This window comes from Apium graveolens, chromosome 7 (genome assembly GCF_009905375.1).
Source record: "Apium graveolens cultivar Ventura chromosome 7, ASM990537v1, whole genome shotgun sequence".
Lineage (NCBI taxonomy): Eukaryota > Viridiplantae > Streptophyta > Magnoliopsida > Apiales > Apiaceae > Apium > Apium graveolens.
Genome location: NC_133653.1, coordinates 225,743,589 through 225,767,661, shown reverse-complemented (window position 1 = coordinate 225,767,661; position 24,073 = coordinate 225,743,589). Strand labels below are relative to the sequence as shown.

The window sequence follows — 24,073 nt, the reverse complement described above, 5'->3', positions numbered from 1 at the left end:
ATTTGAATATTCATTTGAGAATCTATGACTCCGATTATTTGCTGAGATATATTCTTTATTTTATTAAAGAATAAGGTGTCGATAATCAAACTTATTTTTGATTATTCAAATAAAGATATTACTTTCGTATAAGTATATCTTTGATTATTTGCTATTCATTTCAAGTATAAGTTTTAATACTTCTACTTCAATTATTTTATAAAGATTATTTTTTTATGGGAATATTATTTAAATAATAATATTCAGACATTTTCTAAATATTCTGGGGACTGATTTACTTCATTAAATCAGTTTTACTCCAAACACTCTTTAAAGTGTTTTCGAGTCTTTAAAATAATTTTCAAAAGTTAGAGCGGATCCCAAAACTATTTTTATATTTAAGATCTTCCTTTTAAAAAGGGGATTTAAATACTCGCTCAAAACCTGGGGGATCCGGCTCGGTGGTGTGTTTTATATTCACAACAAGGTTGCTGTCTTGGTAAAAGAGTTTTTGATTACTTACCCAATATTCGGGAAGTAAAATTCTTGGAACAAGTTAATCCATTAACAGGCATCGCCTGGGAAATATCGGTGAGTTTTCCTTTCCAACTAGGTACGACTTCTTGGTGGAGCCGTATCAACAAGTTTCTACTTGGGGAAAGGGGGAAACGAGCTTTACGTTTCAGAGTCATGGATTTCATCTGAACTAGGAGTGGCGTAAGTGGTCGAGTAGCGCCGGCCCAGCCTTATTATATTGGCCCAAATGGCCTGGAAGTTCCGCTAAGGCGGTCCATTCCTTAGGAGTTCAGTGTTCGGTTGACAAGTAAATCCGACAGGTTCTCCTCTACATGTAGAAAATGGTGGGGTTGTACTACTACGACTGATCATCGTAAGTGGTCTTCCTGGCGCGGCAAACTCCCGTAATGAGTTCATCATCCAATTGGATATTTCTGCAACACTACCCAGAGCATTTCGATAGAAAGGCTACGGTTGGGCGATTGTTGAGTGTTGGCAGCGTCAAGTTTTCAAAATGATGTTTGCATCAAATGAAGTATCTCGTAACTTCATTTTATTTTGATAATATTTTAAAGATTTAATCTATTCAAATCTTGCCTTATAGTCTCATCTATGTGATGAACTTTTGAAGCTAATTATAACTTGAACGGTGGTAGTTCAAGTAGTATTTGGGAAAGATATAAGTATATTGGGGTATTTGGTAACCTCATCTTTTAAACTTATATCTAATTAATAATTGTCTTATGAATGACAAAGATTTTCAGAAAAACGTTGAGACAAGGTTAGATATATGAGATCACCTTGCAACGATATTTTTTTTTATACAGTTATACACTGGGACTTTGTGTATATTGTGCATGGAAGAGGACTTCCAATATTTTGAAAGTATATATGTATATATATATATACTGAATATTTTGCGACTTCATCGCATTAAGATATCAACTTGGTTCATTTCTTTTGACCAAGACTTTCATGAGTACTATGAGAAGGCTTATATATTGTTAATCATTATACATATTATTTTGGTGGGCTTGCTGCTCACCCTTGCTTTCTTCTTTCATCACACAACATCAGATAGACAAGATGAACCGGACCAAGCTCCCGATTCGCAAGAGGTTAGGAGACGTTCCGCAGTTTTCTAGAAGCACTGATGCCGCCATAGCTGAGGTAGGAACTACCAATAGGCTAGGCTTTCAACTTTTGATGTATCAGATTATGTATATTTATGAATTGTAATAATGGCAAAGAAATGTAAATTTATTCAGAAACCTGTTTAAGGTGTATTGGCATATAATTGTGGAATAAAACGACTTGTGATTATTTTTGGATATTCATCTCTGAGACTATAACTTGTGGTATGTGTGTTTATTGTGGGGTCACAGTACAGAGTAGTTGATGGTTGAGGGCATAAGAGATACATATAGTTTATCCCCTGTAAGTTGGGAGGATTCGAGGAAACCTTAAAATAGTTCGAAGGATAAATAATGAGACACGGATAGACTGAGGAGACAAGGAAGTAAGAAATTAGGAAAAATTGGATGAAGGAAGTGACCTTCAAGAATGTGAAGTGTAAGACCGGTGGCATGATACCCAGAAAGGGAGACGCCAGGTATGAAAGATATCCGAACATTGAGGTGACTGTTGAGATAAACAACAAAAGTAAATAAGGAATTATTAAGAAGAAGTTCATGTTGAACATGACCAATATCTTCCAGAACATCCATGTTATCATTACCAAATCAGGAAAGAAAAGCGGATGACCATTGTTATCTTTTGGAGGCCATATGGATTGAACTCAATTTGAATAAGGATGCTATTATGAAGTTAGGTATAGACTATCGAGGTGGGAATGATGAAGAAGATAATCTATCAAGGATATATGACTTGGTTTATCCATGGATGGATGCATGTACCTTTTCAAAGGTGGAATTAAGGATAGAACATCGGTAACTTAAAATGAATCCTAGGGGAATGCATAAAGGTTGGCATTTCACCCTTAATAGGGATAGTATGAAATTTGACAGTATGAATTGGAAAGGATTAAGGTAATAACAACCTTTAAAGAATCAGTGGAGAAATTTTTTTTCAAAAGTATATAGACAATGATTCTAGTATTAGTATATGGAATTTTGATATGCCCTGTATCTAAGGAATACAGGAGGAACGATTCAAGGATAACCTTAGAGGTTTTACAAGGAGAAAGGTAATATTCAAAATTCTCAAGATTAGAAATGTGGATAAAGGAAATATGACGTAATTATAGTGTTGCCAAGTGGGGCACGTGTTAAACCACGAGAAAGTATGGATCGAACCAGTAATGGTCGAAATTATTCAGGGAAATTAGGACTTAAGATAAAAGATGTTCTAATTATGATTGAGAGTCAGTCATGACAGTGATTAACCTCTAAAGACTGAGGCAATAACTTATGGAAAAATGGTGATTTTTTTTTTCTTATCAGATTTTAAGGAAAACATCTTCACTCAAGCAGTGATCGGAAATAGGGTAGAAAATTTATGAAAGTGGTTAAAATGAAATTGACTGTAAGGAAATTTTACTATCAGGAAAGGCCAAAGAGGTGGCCGACACTTTAAAGGTAAGAGGATAATTATAGGCGCTTGTGCCAAAATAATACAGTGAGGATGGTTAAAACTGTGAAGGTTGTATTATGGTTTGGAAGATTGACATTCCTTCTGATGATTGTGCAATACCCAACCGTAATAGTAGTTGGTAAAGGTTTAATTCGTGTAATCGCCATGAGCGGGCTATCTATCTTAGGAGGTCCTATCTTGAGATAAGCCAGGACCATGTTTCAAAAAGGACTAGACGAACCTTTGAGTTAAGTCTTCTATTTAAGGCATATGATTAAGAATGGTATTAACCTGCTATCGTTGCTTTGATTGAAACTCTTCTGCAATTTTATCTACTTCATGTCATGAAAGTACGTCAGAGTTTGGAGTGTTCTTCATGAATTGTGATTGGTGGTTATGTTAACTCCTTAGGAGAATTAGATACGAGATGTATGGACTCCGTATGGTTAGCTATTAAGACTTCATGGAAAATGAATTACTACAGTAGGTCAGTGGTGGACCATAGTAAGGCAGCAATGATTCTGCGAGTAATGAGCTGATTACAACCGTGAGAGTTGTATTGGAATGGGTATTGAGATTGAGTACCACTAATCGGGTCGTGGTAGTGTATAATTTATCATTGATACACTAATTAAGTAGAGTATCTACCTAGTGAATTATTATTCTTTCTTATCAATAGAGAGTCGTATTATTATACGAGGAAGGTTGCGGTGCAAGCATAGAATTCTAGTAACGATGATGTATAGAATGAGATCCCAGATTCGATTTTCGATGTCGAGGGAGTTTCAAAGGTGATTGTGTATAAGCTCGAGGAAGAGCATGGGTCCATAGAATGATGGACGGAATAGCAAAAATATTTAGGCATGTGAAATAGGATGCTATAATACTTGATGTTGATATAAATACATATATGTTTTGTTCTCCTATGACAAACCTCTATAGTTCAGAGGTAGGTTCCAAGCCAGATATTTTGTGGCAGTATATTTTTTTTTATATATACAATTCTCTTCAGTTCGTTCTTTTCTCTTCTTTTCATTTCATGTAAGTTGAGAAGAACAACCCTTCCAGAAGGGGAGGTATTGCCGAATGACTGTCTATCTGTGTGATAGAAACCTAGTAGGATACCAACTATTGTTTAATTGCTTGTCAAGTACTAAAGGCTGGCCACCTTCTATACTAACTATGCGAGATAACAAGTGTTCATGATCATAGTGATCTCTCAACAAATTCCTTTACTTCTATATGATTGATCAAACTTTGGGAAATAGAAACAGCTGAAAAAGGAGTAATAAAGTTGTGGTAGTATTCGGAATGGAAACACATTCGTGATACTAAGGTTGACGTGGTTATTAAAAGGTTATAGAACGCTAACGAGCAAAAGTATAACTAGTATAATATTAGGAACGGAAGATAGTAGCGACTACGAACTGGGAAAAAGGATGGGTAGTGAGAAGCAAAAGCTCTAATGCTAAAAGCTATAATGAGAGTCTGTGCAATAGACTTGAAAGAAATTGGAATGATCACTTAACACGGGTTGAGTTTTCTTACGACAATAGATCATATGTCAGTATTGAGGTATCACCTTATGAGATCCTTGAGGGAAGACAATGTCGATCTCCCTTATGTTAGGATGAAGTTGTAGAGCGCAAGATGCTCGGACCCGCAGTAGTCCAAAGGACCAAGGATATGATAGATCTAATCAGAGGACGGCTGGTAGTAGCCCAAGATGGACATGATAAGTATGTTGATTTGACACGAAAGGAAAAAGAGTATGAAATAGGGGACCTAGTGTTGTTATAGGTATTTCCTTGGAAAGGAAGGATGAGGCTCGGAAAGAAATGAAAGCTAAGTCCATGAATTGTTGGACCCTTGGATATATTAAGACGTATTGGGAGGATAGCATAGGAGCTAGCCCTAACCCCGAACATGTAGCAGTTCGTAACGTGTCTCACGTATCAGTGTTAAGGAAGTGTAATTCAGATGCCAGATAAATAGGGGCATATGAGCGCATAGATATGCAACCCGACGTAACCTATATAGAGCAACCAGGAAGGGTTGTAGAGTGAAAAGGGAACAAGTGCTTAAGAGAAGGGTTATCAAACTAGTAAGAGTTTGATGGTAGAACCACAATGTGGGAAAATTTACTCGAGAGTTAGAAAGTGCAATGCTAAGAGAGTATCCCTATTCACTTTCTATCTGATTCCGGGACGGAATCCTTTTAAGGAGGGGAGACTGTAATAACCCCAATTTTTGGGAAATTTTTGAAACCCTTATGAATAGTGTTTTTACTGAATGAGAAAACTTTTCATGCCACACTATGTAGGGGTTCTGATATGGATATTCTGAGATTTTATTAGTACTTTATATGGGATATAAGTGTATGTAAAGATCGTCAGAATCCAAATCCGAACACTTTGATTTTTCCCGGAAATCCACTAGATACGGAAAGAATTGAGAAAAAGGTAACCGGATAAAAAGGATTTAAATTAAAGGATTATAAGAGAGGATCATAAAAGGAATGTAATATATTGAGAAAGGTTAAGGGAACCTAAGTAATAAGATCCCGGGTATGATCCCTCAAACGATAAACGAAAACGAAAGTTAAGCGAACCGTATAACAGATCAGCGGTCATTAGGCAAACAATTAGGAAGTTAAGCAAAGGGATTAGAGGAAGTGATGTCACCCAACCAATGAGAAGAGGACAAGGAAGGGAGGATGACATAGCAATGTGATGTAAGCATGACATAGGGAAGGAGGAGGTGTGGTTGGTTTATAACCACACAAATATAAGGTTATTAAGGTAATTAACCAAAAACAAAACAAAAAACAACCAAGCTAAGCCAAACAAATCAAAAAACACAAAATCATTTCATTCTCATCATCTTGCTCTCGGCTTTTCATCTTTTTCAAGGGCAAGAATTTCAAAAATCAAGTTCCAAGCATTGTTAAATCACAAGGTAATTATCTAAGCTTCCTTGTACATAGATATGGATATGCTATAAGTTTAAGCTCCTAATTCCTTCACAATCTCTTCCAATAAATCAAGGAAGAAGATGGTGAATAGTAACCTTCAAGAAATAACTTTAGTTTTCTTGAATTTTTATGAAAGATTAAGGTTATACAAGCAAGGATCAAGGTTCTTTTAGGCATTCAAAGCTCTTGGGTTGTGTTAGGAAGCTTCAAGGAGGTATAAACAACTTTCACCTTTAACTTATAGTTTGAACTTTGAGTTTTGATAAGTTTATGAATGGATTAAGGTATATATAGAAATATCCATGTATGTATAGCAAGATCCATGTGTGTTAGATATTTTGGTTGGATTTGTGGTGATTTTGGATATGAATCTTGGTTAATGGTTAATGAATCTTAAGTTATGGTTAGTAGATCATGTTGTGGTTGAATAAGTTGGGAAACCTTGAGATTATGGACTGACTTTGCCTTGATATAAGTTGTGTTGGATGTATTGATGATGGTTGGGTGGTTTGTAGTGAATTGGTAAAGAATTGAAGTGGTATAAATATTGGTAATCGCGTAAATATAGCCGTCGTAATGCCCGATTTACTTTAGACTGCTTTTGTTCATACCATTTGGACCCGAGGACTCCCTGTTAGATTATGACCACTGCCATGTTTAGATAGCTCATGTTACGAGCTTCGTTTTGATATGTAGTTCGTTCGATTCCGATGCACGGTTTAGGAGAAACGACCGTTTCAAGTAACGGCGTTTCGCGAACGAAACTTTTTCCCTCGCCTTACTTTGAAACATAGGTTAAAGACCAAAAAGGGTTAATTAATGTATGAAACATTTATGGTAAGTGTGTTAGGCAGTTGGTAAGACACTCGCGAAGGAATCGCTTTAAAACTCGTAAAGGTTAAATTATTAAAAATGGTGGAGCCGAGGGTACCCGAGTGGCTTAAGCGAATCAGTGAGCGCAAAACAAGCGTTAGAGTCTAAGTTAGTTAAAGTATAGATTTACAAGTGACTTTGGTTTAATTCCAACTTACTTGTTGTTTATAGGTTACCAGACTCGTCCCGAGCCATTCGTAACCCCAGTCGCTCAGGCAAGTTTTCTACCCGTTATACTGTTGTTGTGATGTAAATATATGTATATGCATTATCTTGTGATATTGCATGATTGTTATTAGCAAATTTTGCGATATATTGGAGCATGCTAATATGGTATATATGCATGTCTGTTTCGTAATCTGGTTATCTATCTGTTGATTTCAATGCTTATAGTTGCATAATACCTATGCTAGAAATAAGCAAGTAGTTGCGTATACCCTTATTATAGGGGATAAAAGGTGAACATATTTCTAAACCGGGAGTCGATGTTCCCGAGTATATATATATATATATATATATATATATATATATATATATATTTATTTATTTATTTATTTATTTATATATATATATATATATGGATATAGTTTTTAAAACTATTAATCGAATAAGGTTTATTCGATAACTTTAACTTTATTTTATTATTGAATATTATTTCGAATATTATTCGAAGGCGTATGACTCCTTTACATTATTTATTGAATATTATTTGAATATTCATTTGAGGATGTATGACTCCTTTATTTTATTTAATGAATATTATTTATAATATTCATTCGAGGTATTATGACTCAGCTTATTTTATTTATTGAATATTATTTGCATATTCATTTGAGGATCTATGACTCCGATTATTTGCTAAGATATATTCTTTATTTTATTAAAGAATAAGGTGTCGATAATCAAACTTATTTTTGATTATTCAAATAAAGATATTACTTTCGTATAAGTATATCTTTGATTATTTGCTATTCATTTCAAGTATAAGTTTTAATACTTCTACTTCAATTATTTTATAAAGATTATTTTTTTATGGGAATATTATTTAAATAATAATATTCAGACATTTTCTAAATATTCTGGGGACTGATTTACTTCATTAAATCAGTTTTACTCCAAACACTCTTTAAAGTGTTTTCGAGTCTTTAAAATGATTTTCAAAAGTTAGAGCGGATCCCAAAACTATTTTTATATTTAAGATCTTCCTTTTAAAAAGGGGATTTAAATACTCGCTCAAAACCTGGGGGATCCGGCTCGGTGGTGTGTTTTATATTCGCAACAAGGTTGCTGTCTTGGTAAAAGAGTTTTTGATTACTTACCCAATATTCGGGAAGTAAAATTCTTGGAACAAGTTAATCCATTAACAGGCATCGCCTGGGAAATATCGGTGAGTTTTCCTTTCCAACTAGGTACGACTTCTTGGTGGAGCCGTATCAACAAGTTTCTACTTGGGGAAAGGGGGAAACGAGCTTTACGTTTCAGAGTCATGGATTTCATCTGAACTAGGAGTGGCGTAAGTGGTCGAGTAGCGCCGGCCCAGCCTTATTATATTGGCCCAAATGGCCTGGAAGTTCCGCTAAGGCGGTCCATTCCTTAGGAGTTCAGTGTTCGGTTGACAAGTAAATCCGACAGGTTCTCCTCTACATGTAGAAAATGGTGGGGTTGTACTACTACGACTGATCATCGTAAGTGGTCTTCCTGGCGCGGCAAACTCCCGTAATGAGTTCATCATCCAATTGGATATTTCTGCAACACTACCCAGAGCATTTCGATAGAAAGGCTACGGTTGGGCGATTGTTGAGTGTTGGCAGCGTCAAGTTTTCAAAATGATGTTTGCATCAAATGAAGTATCTCGTAACTTCATTTTATTTTGATAATATTTTAAAGATTTAATCTATTCAAATCTTGCCTTATAGTCTCATCTATGTGATGAACTTTTGAAGCTAATTATAACTTGAACGGTGGTAGTTCAAGTAGTATTTGGGAAAGATATAAGTATATTGGGGTATTTGGTAACCTCATCTTTTAAACTTATATCTAATTAATAATTGTCTTATGAATGACAAAGATTTTCAGAAAAACGTTGAGACAAGGTTAGATATATGAGATCACCTTGCAACGATATTTTTTTTTATACAGTTATACACTGGGACTTTGTGTATATTGTGCATGGAAGAGGACTTCCAATATTTTGAAAGTATATATGTATATATATATATACTGAATATTTTGCGACTTCATCGCATTAAGATATCAACTTGGTTCATTTCTTTTGACCAAGACTTTCATGAGTACTATGAGAAGGCTTATATATTGTTAATCATTATACATATTATTTTGGTGGGCTTGCTGCTCACCCTTGCTTTCTTCTTTCATCACACAACATCAGATAGACAAGATGAACCGGACCAAGCTCCCGATTCGCAAGAGGTTAGGAGACGTTCCGCAGTTTTCTAGAAGCACTGATGCCGCCATAGCTGAGGTAGGAACTACCAATAGGCTAGGCTTTCAACTTTTGATGTATCAGATTATGTATATTTATGAATTGTAATAATGGCAAAGAAATGTAAATTTATTCAGAAACCTGTTTAAGGTGTATTGGCATATAATTGTGGAATAAAACGACTTGTGATTATTTTTGGATATTCATCTCTGAGACTATAACTTGTGGTATGTGTGTTTATTGTGGGGTCACAGTACAGAGTAGTTGATGGTTGAGGGCATAAGAGATACATATAGTTTATCCCCTGTAAGTTGGGAGGATTCGAGGAAACCTTAAAATAGTTCGAAGGATAAATAATGAGACACGGATAGACTGAGGAGACAAGGAAGTAAGAAATTAGGAAAAATTGGATGAAGGAAGTGACCTTCAAGAATGTGAAGTGTAAGACCGGTGGCATGATACCCAGAAAGGGAGACGCCAGGTATGAAAGATATCCGAACATTGAGGTGACTGTTGAGATAAACAACAAAAGTAAATAAGGAATTATTAAGAAGAAGTTCATGTTGAACATGACCAATATCTTCCAGAACATCCATGTTATCATTACCAAATCAGGAAAGAAAAGCGGATGACCATTGTTATCTTTTGGAGGCCATATGGATTGAACTCAATTTGAATAAGGATGCTATTATGAAGTTAGGTATAGACTATCGAGGTGGGAATGATGAAGAAGATAATCTATCAAGGATATATGACTTGGTTTATCCATGGATGGATGCATGTACCTTTTCAAAGGTGGAATTAAGGATAGAACATCGGTAACTTAAAATGAATCCTAGGGGAATGCATAAAGGTTGGCATTTCACCCTTAATAGGGATAGTATGAAATTTGACAGTATGAATTGGAAAGGATTAAGGTAATAACAACCTTTAAAGAATCAGTGGAGAAATTTTTTTTCAAAAGTATATAGACAATGATTCTAGTATTAGTATATGGAATTTTGATATGCCCTGTATCTAAGGAATACAGGAGGAACGATTCAAGGATAACCTTAGAGGTTTTACAAGGAGAAAGGTAATATTCAAAATTCTCAAGATTAGAAATGTGGATAAAGGAAATATGACGTAATTATAGTGTTGCCAAGTGGGGCACGTGTTAAACCACGAGAAAGTATGGATCGAACCAGTAATGGTCGAAATTATTCAGGGAAATTAGGACTTAAGATAAAAGATGTTCTAATTATGATTGAGAGTCAGTCATGACAGTGATTAACCTCTAAAGACTGAGGCAATAACTTATGGAAAAATGGTGATTTTTTTTTTCTTATCAGATTTTAAGGAAAACATCTTCACTCAAGCAGTGATCGGAAATAGGGTAGAAAATTTATGAAAGTGGTTAAAATGAAATTGACTGTAAGGAAATTTTACTATCAGGAAAGGCCAAAGAGGTGGCCGACACTTTAAAGGTAAGAGGATAATTATAGGCGCTTGTGCCAAAATAATACAGTGAGGATGGTTAAAACTGTGAAGGTTGTATTATGGTTTGGAAGATTGACATTCCTTCTGATGATTGTGCAATACCCAACCGTAATAGTAGTTGGTAAAGGTTTAATTCGTGTAATCGCCATGAGCGGGCTATCTATCTTAGGAGGTCCTATCTTGAGATAAGCCAGGACCATGTTTCAAAAAGGACTAGACGAACCTTTGAGTTAAGTCTTCTATTTAAGGCATATGATTAAGAATGGTATTAACCTGCTATCGTTGCTTTGATTGAAACTCTTCTGCAATTTTATCTACTTCATGTCATGAAAGTACGTCAGAGTTTGGAGTGTTCTTCATGAATTGTGATTGGTGGTTATGTTAACTCCTTAGGAGAATTAGATACGAGATGTATGGACTCCGTATGGTTAGCTATTAAGACTTCATGGAAAATGAATTACTACAGTAGGTCAGTGGTGGACCATAGTAAGGCAGCAATGATTCTGCGAGTAATGAGCTGATTACAACCGTGAGAGTTGTATTGGAATGGGTATTGAGATTGAGTACCACTAATCGGGTCGTGGTAGTGTATAATTTATCATTGATACACTAATTAAGTAGAGTATCTACCTAGTGAATTATTATTCTTTCTTATCAATAGAGAGTCGTATTATTATACGAGGAAGGTTGCGGTGCAAGCATAGAATTCTAGTAACGATGATGTATAGAATGAGATCCCAGATTCGATTTTCGATGTCGAGGGAGTTTCAAAGGTGATTGTGTATAAGCTCGAGGAAGAGCATGGGTCCATAGAATGATGGACGGAATAGCAAAAATATTTAGGCATGTGAAATAGGATGCTATAATACTTGATGTTGATATAAATACATATATGTTTTGTTCTCCTATGACAAACCTCTATAGTTCAGAGGTAGGTTCCAAGCCAGATATTTTGTGGCAGTATATTTTTTTTTATATATACAATTCTCTTCAGTTCGTTCTTTTCTCTTCTTTTCATTTCATGTAAGTTGAGAAGAACAACCCTTCCAGAAGGGGAGGTATTGCCGAATGACTGTCTATCTGTGTGATAGAAACCTAGTAGGATACCAACTATTGTTTAATTGCTTGTCAAGTACTAAAGGCTGGCCACCTTCTATACTAACTATGCGAGATAACAAGTGTTCATGATCATAGTGATCTCTCAACAAATTCCTTTACTTCTATATGATTGATCAAACTTTGGGAAATAGAAACAGCTGAAAAAGGAGTAATAAAGTTGTGGTAGTATTCGGAATGGAAACACATTCGTGATACTAAGGTTGACGTGGTTATTAAAAGGTTATAGAACGCTAACGAGCAAAAGTATAACTAGTATAATATTAGGAACGGAAGATAGTAGCGACTACGAACTGGGAAAAAGGATGGGTAGTGAGAAGCAAAAGCTCTAATGCTAAAAGCTATAATGAGAGTCTGTGCAATAGACTTGAAAGAAATTGGAATGATCACTTAACACGGGTTGAGTTTTCTTACGACAATAGATCATATGTCAGTATTGAGGTATCACCTTATGAGATCCTTGAGGGAAGACAATGTCGATCTCCCTTATGTTAGGATGAAGTTGTAGAGCGCAAGATGCTCGGACCCGCAGTAGTCCAAAGGACCAAGGATATGATAGATCTAATCAGAGGACGGCTGGTAGTAGCCCAAGATGGACATGATAAGTATGTTGATTTGACACGAAAGGAAAAAGAGTATGAAATAGGGGACCTAGTGTTGTTATAGGTATTTCCTTGGAAAGGAAGGATGAGGCTCGGAAAGAAATGAAAGCTAAGTCCATGAATTGTTGGACCCTTGGATATATTAAGACGTATTGGGAGGATAGCATAGGAGCTAGCCCTAACCCCGAACATGTAGCAGTTCGTAACGTGTCTCACGTATCAGTGTTAAGGAAGTGTAATTCAGATGCCAGATAAATAGGGGCATATGAGCGCATAGATATGCAACCCGACGTAACCTATATGGAGCAACCAGGAAGGGTTGTAGAGTGAAAAGGGAACAAGTGCTTAGGAGAAGGGTTATCAAACTAGTAAGAGTTTGATGGTAGAACCACAATGTGGGAAAATTTACTCGAGAGTTAGAAAGTGCAATGCTAAGAGAGTATCCCTATTCACTTTCTATCTGATTCCGGGACGGAATCCTTTTAAGGAGGGGAGACTGTAATAACCCCAATTTTTGGGAAATTTTTGAAACCCTTATGAATAGTGTTTTTACTGAATGAGAAAACTTTTCATGCCACACTATGTAGGGGTTCTGATATGGATATTCTGAGATTTTATTAGTACTTTATATGGGATATAAGTGTATGTAAAGATCGTCAGAATCCAAATCCGAACACTTTGATTTTTCCCGGAAATCCACTAGATACGGAAAGAATTGAGAAAAAGGTAACCGGATAAAAAGGATTTAAATTAAAGGATTATAAGAGAGGATCATAAAAGGAATGTAATATATTGAGAAAGGTTAAGGGAACCTAAGTAATAAGATCCCGGGTATGATCCCTCAAACGATAAACGAAAACGAAAGTTAAGCGAACCGTATAACAGATCAGCGGTCATTAGGCAAACAATTAGGAAGTTAAGCAAAGGGATTAGAGGAAGTGATGTCACCCAACCAATGAGAAGAGGACAAGGAAGGGAGGATGACATAGCAATGTGATGTAAGCATGACATAGGGAAGGAGGAGGTGTGGTTGGTTTATAACCACACAAATATAAGGTTATTAAGGTAATTAACCAAAAACAAAACAAAAAACAACCAAGCTAAGCCAAACAAATCAAAAAACACAAAATCATTTCATTCTCATCATCTTGCTCTCGGCTTTTCATCTTTTTCAAGGGCAAGAATTTCAAAAATCAAGTTCCAAGCATTGTTAAATCACAAGGTAATTATCTAAGCTTCCTTGTACATAGATATGGATATGCTATAAGTTTAAGCTCCTAATTCCCTCACAATCTCTTCCAATAAATCAAGGAAGAAGATGGTGAATAGTAACCTTCAAGAAATAACTTTAGTTTTCTTGAATTTTTATGAAAGATTAAGGTTATACAAGCAAGGATCAAGGTTCTTTTAGGCATTCAAAGCTCTTGGGTTGTGTTAGGAAGCTTCAAGGAGGTATAAACAACTTTCACCTTTAACTTATAGTTTGAACTTTGAGTTTTGATAAGTTTATGAATGGATTAAGGTATATATAGAAATATCCATGTATGTATAGCAAGATCCATGTGTGTTAGATATTTTGGTTGGATTTGTGGTGATTTTGGATATGAATCTTGGTTAATGGTTAATGAATCTTAAGTTATGGTTAGTAGATCATGTTGTGGTTGAATAAGTTGGGAAACCTTGAGATTATGGACTGACTTTGCCTTGATATAAGTTGTGTTGGATGTATTGATGATGGTTGGGTGGTTTGTAGTGAATTGGTAAAGAATTGGAGTGGTATAAATATTGGTAATCGCGTAAATATAGCCGTCGTAATGCCCGATTTACTTTAGACTGCTTTTGTTCATACCATTTGGACCCGAGGACTCCCTGTTAGATTATGACCACTGCCATGTTTAGATAGCTCATGTTACGAGCTTCGTTTTGATATGTAGTTCGTTCGATTCCGATGCACGGTTTAGGAGAAACGACCGTTTCAAGTAACGGCGTTTCGCGAACGAAACTTTTTCCCTCGCCTTACTTTGAAACATAGGTTAAAGACCAAAAAGGGTTAATTAATGTATGAAACATTTATGGTAAGTGTGTTAGGCAGTTGGTAAGACACTCGCGAAGGAATCGCTTTAAAACTCGTAAAGGTTAAATTATTAAAAATGGTGGAGCCGAGGGTACCCGAGTGGCTTAAGCGAATCAGTGAGCGCAAAACAAGCGTTAGAGTCTAAGTTAGTTAAAGTATAGATTTACAAGTGACTTTGGTTTAATTCCAACTTACTTGTTGTTTATAGGTTACCAGACTCGTCCCGAGCCATTCGTAACCCCAGTCGCTCAGGCAAGTTTTCTACCCGTTATACTGTTGTTGTGATGTAAATATATGTATATGCATTATCTTGTGATATTGCATGATTGTTATTAGCAAATTTTGCGATATATTGGAGCATGCTAATATGGTATATATGCATGTCTGTTTCGTAATCTGGTTATCTATCTGTTGATTTCAATGCTTATAGTTGCATAATACCTATGCTAGAAATAAGCAAGTAGTTGCGTATACCCTTATTATAGGGGATAAAAGGTGAACATATTTCTAAACCGGGAGTCGATGTTCCCGAGTATATATATATATATATATATATATATATATATATATATATTTATTTATTTATTTATTTATATATATATATATATGGATATAGTTTTTAAAACTATTAATCGAATAAGGTTTATTCGATAACTTTAACTTTATTTTATTATTGAATATTATTTCGAATATTATTCGAAGGCGTATGACTCCTTTACATTATTTATTGAATATTATTTGAATATTCATTTGAGGATGTATGACTCCTTTATTTTATTTAATGAATATTATTTATAATATTCATTCGAGGTATTATGACTCAGCTTATTTTATTTATTGAATATTATTTGCATATTCATTTGAGGATCTATGACTCCGATTATTTGCTAAGATATATTCTTTATTTTATTAAAGAATAAGGTGTCGATAATCAAACTTATTTTTGATTATTCAAATAAAGATATTACTTTCGTATAAGTATATCTTTGATTATTTGCTATTCATTTCAAGTATAAGTTTTAATACTTCTACTTCAATTATTTTATAAAGATTATTTTTTTATGGGAATATTATTTAAATAATAATATTCAGACATTTTCTAAATATTCTGGGGACTGATTTACTTCATTAAATCAGTTTTACTCCAAACACTCTTTAAAGTGTTTTCGAGTCTTTAAAATAATTTTCAAAAGTTAGAGCGGATCCCAAAACTATTTTTATATTTAAGATCTTCCTTTTAAAAAGGGGATTTAAATACTCGCTCAAAACCTGGGGGATCCGGCTCGGTGGTGTGTTTTATATTCGCAACAAGGTTGCTGTCTTGGTAAAAGAGTTTTTGATTACTTACCCAATATTCGGGAAGTAAAATTCTTGGAACAAGTTAATCCATTAACAGGCATCGCCTGGGAAATATCGGTGAGTTTTCCTTTCCAACTAGGTACGACTTCTTGGTGGAGCCGTATCAACAAGTTTCTACTTGGGGAAAGGGGGAAACGAGCTTTACGTTTCAGAGTCATGGATTTCATCTGAACTAGGAGTGGCGTAAGTGGTCGAGTAGCGCCGGCCCAGCCTTATTATATTGGCCCAAATGGCCTGGAAGTTCCGCTAAGGCGGTCCATTCCTTAGGAGTTCAGTGTTCGGTTGACAAGTAAATCCGACAGGTTCTCCTCTACATGTAGAAAATGGTGGGGTTGTACTACTACGACTGATCATCGTAAGTGGTCTTCCTGGCGCGGCAAACTCCCGTAATGAGTTCATCATCCAATTGGATATTTCTGCAACACTACCCAGAGCATTTCGATAGAAAGGCTACGGTTGGGCGATTGTTGAGTGTTGGCAGGGTCAAGTTTTCAAAATGATGTTTGCATCAAATGAAGTATCTCGTAACTTCATTTTATTTTGATAATATTTTAAAGATTTAATCTATTCAAATCTTGCCTTATAGTCTCATCTATGTGATGAACTTTTGAAGCTAATTATAACTTGAACGGTGGTAGTTCAAGTAGTATTTGGGAAAGATATAAGTATATTGGGGTATTTGGTAACCTCATCTTTTAAACTTATATCTAATTAATAATTGTCTTATGAATGACAAAGATTTTCAGAAAAACGTTGAGACAAGGTTAGATATATGAGATCACCTTGCAACGATATTTTTTTTTATACAGTTATACACTGGGACTTTGTGTATATTGTGCATGGAAGAGGACTTCCAATATTTTGAAAGTATATATGTATATATATATATACTGAATATTTTGCGACTTCATCGCATTAAGATATCAACTTGGTTCATTTCTTTTGACCAAGACTTTCATGAGTACTATGAGAAGGCTTATATATTGTTAATCATTATACATATTATTTTGGTGGGCTTGCTGCTCACCCTTGCTTTCTTCTTTCATCACACAACATCAGATAGACAAGATGAACCGGACCAAGCTCCCGATTCGCAAGAGGTTAGGAGACGTTCCGCAGTTTTCTAGAAGCACTGATGCCGCCATAGCTGAGGTAGGAACTACCAATAGGCTAGGCTTTCAACTTTTGATGTATCAGATTATGTATATTTATGAATTGTAATAATGGCAAAGAAATGTAAATTTATTCAGAAACATGTTTAAGGTGTATTGGCATATAATTGTGGAATAAAACGACTTGTGATTATTTTTGGATATTCATCTCTGAGACTATAACTTGTGGTATGTGTGTTTATTGTGGGGTCACAGTACAGAGTAGTTGATTATTTATTAAGATTGGGTGTTGTTAAGGGAAATGGAACTCGTGACAACCCGGATCCCCGACCCCGGATTTGGGGGTGTTACAGGCTTGCTCACAGCCGACGGATGAGGATTTTCATCATTCGATGGATAACACTTTTTATTATCCGACAGATAGTCCTCATCATCCGTCGAGTCTACATCTGTTAGCAGTCCATCTATCAAATTAGGTTCTAGTTTCTCTTTGTTCTTTTTCCAGGCTTCATCACAGAAAGACTCGATTCCTTGAACTTTGGTGATTTGAGCATGGACATCCCTGGATGTTTTCCATGCTTTAATCACCTTTTGTTCACGCTCGAGCTGCTTCTTTAAAATTTCTTCCTTTTTCAAGGACTCAGTTAATTCCTCCTTAGCAATCTTACACTCAATTCTTAATTTTTCAAAATCAATAAACTGAGACTCAAGCACATTATTCCTCTCACTTAAAAACAAATTGTTTTCTTTGATTTTAGCATTTTCTTTAGTAAGAGACTTATGTGTAACACGCAAATGATATAATTCTGTAGACATGTCATTAATGACATCATTACACTCAGCTTTAGATAAATGTGCAAGGTTTGTAATAATTACCTGATTGCTTGAGGAACTTGTCTCTGTCTCATCAGACTTGACCATTAGTTATAGATTGACATAGCTGACATCTTCATCTTCATCCAGACCATCTGCTGCCCAGACATTTTCTTGTGTAATAAAAGCCCTTTCCTTTTGCTTGAGTAGATCAAAATATTTTTGCTTATAATCCACTGACTCAAACTTTTTCTTACTGGAATCTGACTTCCTACACTCACTAGTAAAATGCCCTGCCAAGCCACATTTGAAACATTTGAATTTTGACTTATCCACCATGTTTCTATTTGGCTTGGCTGCTCCAAAGTTCTTCCTGAACTTGAGCTTGGCAAATCTCCTGGAAAGAAATGCTAGGTGCTCATCAATGTCCTCCATGTCATCTTGGCTTAATGAATCTTCACTTTCTACTGCAAGCCCCTTGCCCTTGTTCTCACAGACCTTTGAAGTTGATTCAACAGCTAACATCTTCACTTCCTTCTCCTTTTCCAACTCAGCAACTAGTGCAATGGATCCTCCTTTCTTCTTTCCTCTCTCCATCCTTTCATCCTGCTCTATTTCAAGCTCATAGATTTTTAGGATGCCATACAGTCTCTCCAAAATAAACTCCTTATAATCTTGTGAGTTTCTTAATGAGACTGTCATTGGATTTCATTCCTTTGGAAGAGATCTAAGGAATTTCATATTAGAGTCTTTAGTCTGATAGACCCTTCCATGCAACTTGAGATCATTTAGTAGTTTTTGAAACCTACTAAAAATGTCAGTGAGTGACTCACTTTCCTCATTGTGAAAATGCTCATATTGCTGAATCAAGAGTTGCATCTTATTTTCTCTGACTTGCTCAGTGCCATCACAGATTATCTGTATAGTATCCCAAACTTCCTTGGCAGTTTTGCAGTTGATAATGTTGTCAAACATGTCTGCATCAACTCCATTAAACATAATATTCATGGCCTTTTTATCCTTCCTGACTTGTTCAATGTCAGGATCAGACCATTCATGCCTTGGCTTGGGGACTGATGGCTCATTTCCTGTTGCAGCTCTCATTGGAACATGAGGGCCTCTTTCTATGCATTCCACATAGGCCTCATCTTGAGAAAGCATATGAAGATGCATCTTTACCTTCCAATGATGGTAATTATCTTTATCTAGAAAAGGAATCTTGACTCCAACATCCTTCTTGTTCATCTTGCTGAATTGTTTTGATCTTTAAACTCTTTATAAGTTAAGAGCTTGCTCTGATACCAATTGTTAGTCCCTTAACAATATAGTAAAAATTACAGAAGGGAGGTTGAATGGAATTCTTGAACCTTTTTCTTAAAATAAAAATGTTCGAACTCGAATATAAATATAAGTGTATTGATTAGCACAATGCGGAATAAAAACTTAAGTGAACCAAAACACAAGTAATTAAAAACAAGAGTCTTTAAAAACTTTCTCGTGGATTTAAACAATTCCACCAGAGATATATATTATATCGAGAGAACTCTGTGTGCAAGAATGCTCACAGCTGCTTACAAATATGAACTACTGAGAATACAGAGAAATGCTAATAATTCTGCTTACAAATGTTTCTCACATTTTGTATCTCAGATCTTATTTTCTATTTGCTACTTCTTGGTTTATATATTACCAAAATTACAAAGTCAAAAGACAGGATCATTATAAAAACTATCGGGTCTAATGCTTTGCTACTTTGTTCTCTATTACCCAGTTAATAGGCTTCCTCATTCCATTTGCATACACTTCGACGCATGTGACCAGTTGTCACTGTCAACTAATATTTGAATTCTTTATCCGTTGAGTACATGATCATCCGTCGACTTTATGATCATCCGTTGATAGCTATTTGATCATCCGTCGATGGCTTTGTTAATCATCCGTCGATAGCTATTTTGGCACTTGACTTCAATTCATTTATGCAGAATTACAAGACATCATCTATGTACAATTAATCAACCTATTCTGCATATCTAGTAAAAGTCAACATGACTTATATGCTACTACAGAATCTATACAAAGGTGTATGCAGAAATGTGCTACAGAATCATTATTACATAAGCTACTCACTTGATGGATAATAAGTCATCATCCGTCGGGACTATAATGAGTTATCCGTCGGGACTATAATTCTTATCCGTCGAGTGCTACATTATTTCACTAAGTAAAATCTACTTAGGTATTTTGTTTATGTAATCATCAAGTACACAACATATGCACAACAATCTCCCCCAATTTATGTCTACTGGAATTGTAGCCATAAATTAAGAGATACTTGATGATAACAAAACACCCTAAACATACAGCTTTAAAGAAAAGTAGATAATACTGAAAAGTGCTTCAATTAATAAAAATGTACAAAGTTTAGCTCACAATCATTTTCAAGATGCTCCTCTAGCCTGAGCAGATTTTTCTAGTTTCTTGAAGGTCTGGATCTTCTTCCAAGCTTTCTGTTGTTTTCATCAATCTGATTTTGGAGCTGCCTGTGGAATTCCAGTTCATCAGATTCTGAGAGATTTAGCTTTTTTTGCATTTCCAAGAGAGTCTCATTGCTGAAGATGCTCAATTGGTCTTCTAATCTGAAGAATCTTCTCACCCTTTTGTCATCTATGAACTCCATCAGCCAGTAGGGCCTTAGATGCACTCTTCTCCCTGTGTATGGGATGATAAGAGTCTTTGGGAGTGCATCTTTAGCTCTAACACTCCTTAGTTCTTCAGTCTTCTTCAATACTAGTCTTCTTGCAGTGATGTTGAACCCAAAGTTCTTCTTGAAGGATGAATAAACTTTAATCAGTACAGCTTGGCTCTCTTGAAGAATCCTGTGAAGTGGCCACTGAATCTCCTTTCCTTCTTTATACTTGAACACTAACCTTTCGGGTAGGTTCCTGTATGCATCAATACTTCTTACTTCATCTAGTTCATCCAGATAGAGGTTTAGATCAGAAAATTCTTTGATGTCACACAAGTACAAGTAGTCTCCCTTATTGACTTTGGGCTGAGCTTTAACTACAGACTTGGATTTGAGAGGTGACAGCTTCACTTTCTTGACTGTTCTTGACTTTGTCCTTTTTGGCTTGCTAAGGATTGGTAGATTGAAGTCTGGAATTGGTATGTTCTCCCATTCTATTAGCTCATCCTTGGGCACAATAGGTTCACCATGAATATTTCTGTAGGGATCCACCACCCTTATGTCTTCAAATACCACAGAGGGCTTTGATGCTTGAGTTGTAGCTGGTGTGGATTCCTTAGGAAATTGATCTTCCAATTCCTTGTCAACAATATCCAGTTTCCTTTTAGTTCTTTTAGCCAATTGCTTCTTTCTTGGAGATTTCTTCTGTTCTTCAACTTGCTTCCTTGATTCAGTTGCTTCAGATGGTTGAGAGGGAATTTGTTGTGATGAATTTACAGCATGTAGCTTGGCCAAGATAGCAATCTACTCTCTCTTTTGCTTAGCCTTTTTAGCATCTAGAGCTGCCTGCTTCTTTTCCTGCTTCAATCTAGCTTTTTCTTCTCTCTTTGCTTGAGCAAATTTATGGTATCCAGCCACCACACAAATTTCTTTCCCATTTCTGAAAATCTTAGCAATCCTCCTTTTAGAAACTGAATCAGCTGGATCTTTATAGAAGATAATTAATCTTGACAGAAGATTCTTCTCATCAGGCTTGGGTGTCTCATACACAGTGTCCAAGGGGTTCTTCAAGGATGATTTTGAGTAATTTGCCCTTGGTTTAAGAATCATTTCAGCCTTTGGAGACTTGATGCAGGAAGATTGTCCTCTTTCCAGATAGTTCATCCTCATCTCATTCACACTAATTTGCTTGACTTGAGAGTGATGGATGGCTGACTTAACTGGCTCCTTGACAAGTTCAAACTTTTTCTGTATCTCCTCATCAATCTTCTTCCCGTTGACCAAACTCAACTTTTCCTTCTCAGCAACTTTCAAGTTAGCTGCTACTGCTTGAATCAGATCTATACCATCTGCAACTGGTGGCTTTGAGACAGTAATTGAAGGTATAATTACTTTACTGATTTGTATCTGAAGTTTCTCCCCCTCACTTGGTCCTTTCTCCCCCTTTTTGTTATCATTAAGTTGAGGAGTCAAGCCTTGTGCTTTAGCCAGTTGCATTAGAAGACTAGTCTGAGACTTTTGATTTTGAAGAATGGTGGCCACAGAGTTTTCAATAACTTGAACTCTGTCCTCCAATTTGGCCAGCTTCTTTTCAGCATCTGATTCTCTTCTCAGTCTCAGGAGCAGATCCTGCATGGTACCATAGGGCATTATTGAATCCAGCTTCTCAGAATTGTAGGTCTTCAAGTCAGCTATATCCTTTTTGAGTTCATCCACACTCAGATTCTGTCTTAATTGTTGTAGCTTCATGAGATGTAGAGAATCTAGGTGGGCTTGAAGAATAGCCTTGGTACCAGCATTTGAGGCATTCTGAATGGCCTTTTGGATAGACATGATTTGTTTGACTAAGGATACATTGAATTGTCCTGGTGTAGACTCCTTTGTCAATGCCCATTCAGGTAGATCTGGAATAGAACTTGGGCCTTCATCTCCCCCTAAGTTCATGCTTCCATCAAATGAAACAGAGTCATCATCATTAGAATTTACTCCAAATTCTTCAGATGGCTCATCAGCTATAGGAGGCATCAAATTAACAGCAGCTTTATCCCTTTGTAGAGATTCTGAAGTATGTACTAGATTTAGAGTCTTCTCTGCCTCCTCATTGCCCTGAGCAGCCAACAGTTGATAGGCTGACACAAGATGAGTAAAAGTGTCAGCATCCAAGGAAATGTTATCAATTACAGCTTTGTAATGTTGCTGAAATTGTCTTTCCTTTTCAGCATCATCCACAATCATTGACTCATGAGCAATGTCTGGATCCACCCTTATATCCTCTGTACCTGCTTTTCTCTCATGTTCTCTCTTTTGTTGCATCAGGGTCTCACCCTGGCTCCCCACCCTCACACCCTCACCTTCACCTACTAAGGTGGGACTCCTCTCACTCCCTTTTGCCAATCCTGAAGAAATGGATTGCAGATTTTCACTCATTTCCTCTCCTTTTTCCTGGGAGCAACCCAGCCTCTCACTCAAAACACTTTGTTCTCTCAATCCTAAGAGTGATTGTACAACCACTAAATCTTCTGCACTTGAAATAATTGAAGTTTGAAGTTGTGCAGAGATACTCGACGGATGACTGATATCCATCGAGTGAGTGGTTTTGCTATCCGACGGATAACTGCTGTTAGGCTTATCCGTCGGGATACAATCACTACCCGACGGATAAGCAATATCCGTCGAGAGAGTAGAAATGAATGAGGTGGGAATAGAAACTATTGTTGACTATGCGCTGATTGAAGATATTTTAGGCACAGATGACACAACAGTTCCTGAAAGAATTGGCAAGTGAGCCAACAACTCATCTAAAAGATGATGCTCACTTGCACTGGATTTTGGCTTCCCCAACAGAGTTAAAGAAGGGGAATCAGGAATTGATGTGTTTATCATATCCACATCCAGAGAATTTATTGGTGAGTATGGTGTTTGAGGTGCTTCTATAACTAGAGATTTTGGCTGTGACTCCACATTTATTGGAGCCACATCAAACTGAACTTGAGAAGGTGCAGTGACTGTGTCTTTAGCACCAGTTTGCACTGTGTGTGTATCATGTGCATCCCCAGAGGTTTTAGATTTCTTCTTTCTTGTATAAGTTTGGGGTGAGCTTGTGTCCCTAACCCTCTTGGCTGTGCTCTTGGTTGAGAGCTTTGTTCAATAGCTACATCCTTGTGGGAGGATATAGCTAGAAATGAGCTTTTGTCCTTTTTAAGCACTGCAGTTTGTTGGGAAACTGCAGTGTGGCTAGGCTGGGATTCACTCAACTCTCCAACCTTATTCTCGGGGTTTCTTTTATGTTCACCCGTTCCCTCACCTAACTTACCCTCCTTCACACTCCCCTCTTTGGCTTTGGTGGATTTTTCAACTGGCATCTTTTGAGAGATACCAGAGGGGGTTTTCTTTAATTTGGATTTGGAAATAGTAGTAGGTTTGGCAGCTTTGGTAGGCAACTGTTTGGTCATTGG

General features: G+C 36.3%; 1 pseudogene; it reads left to right on the top strand.

The window, feature by feature from the left end:
• Positions 1-24,073, top strand: part of LOC141674514 (NDR1/HIN1-like protein 26) — a 46,605-nt pseudogene that overhangs the window by 16,380 nt on the left and 6,152 nt on the right.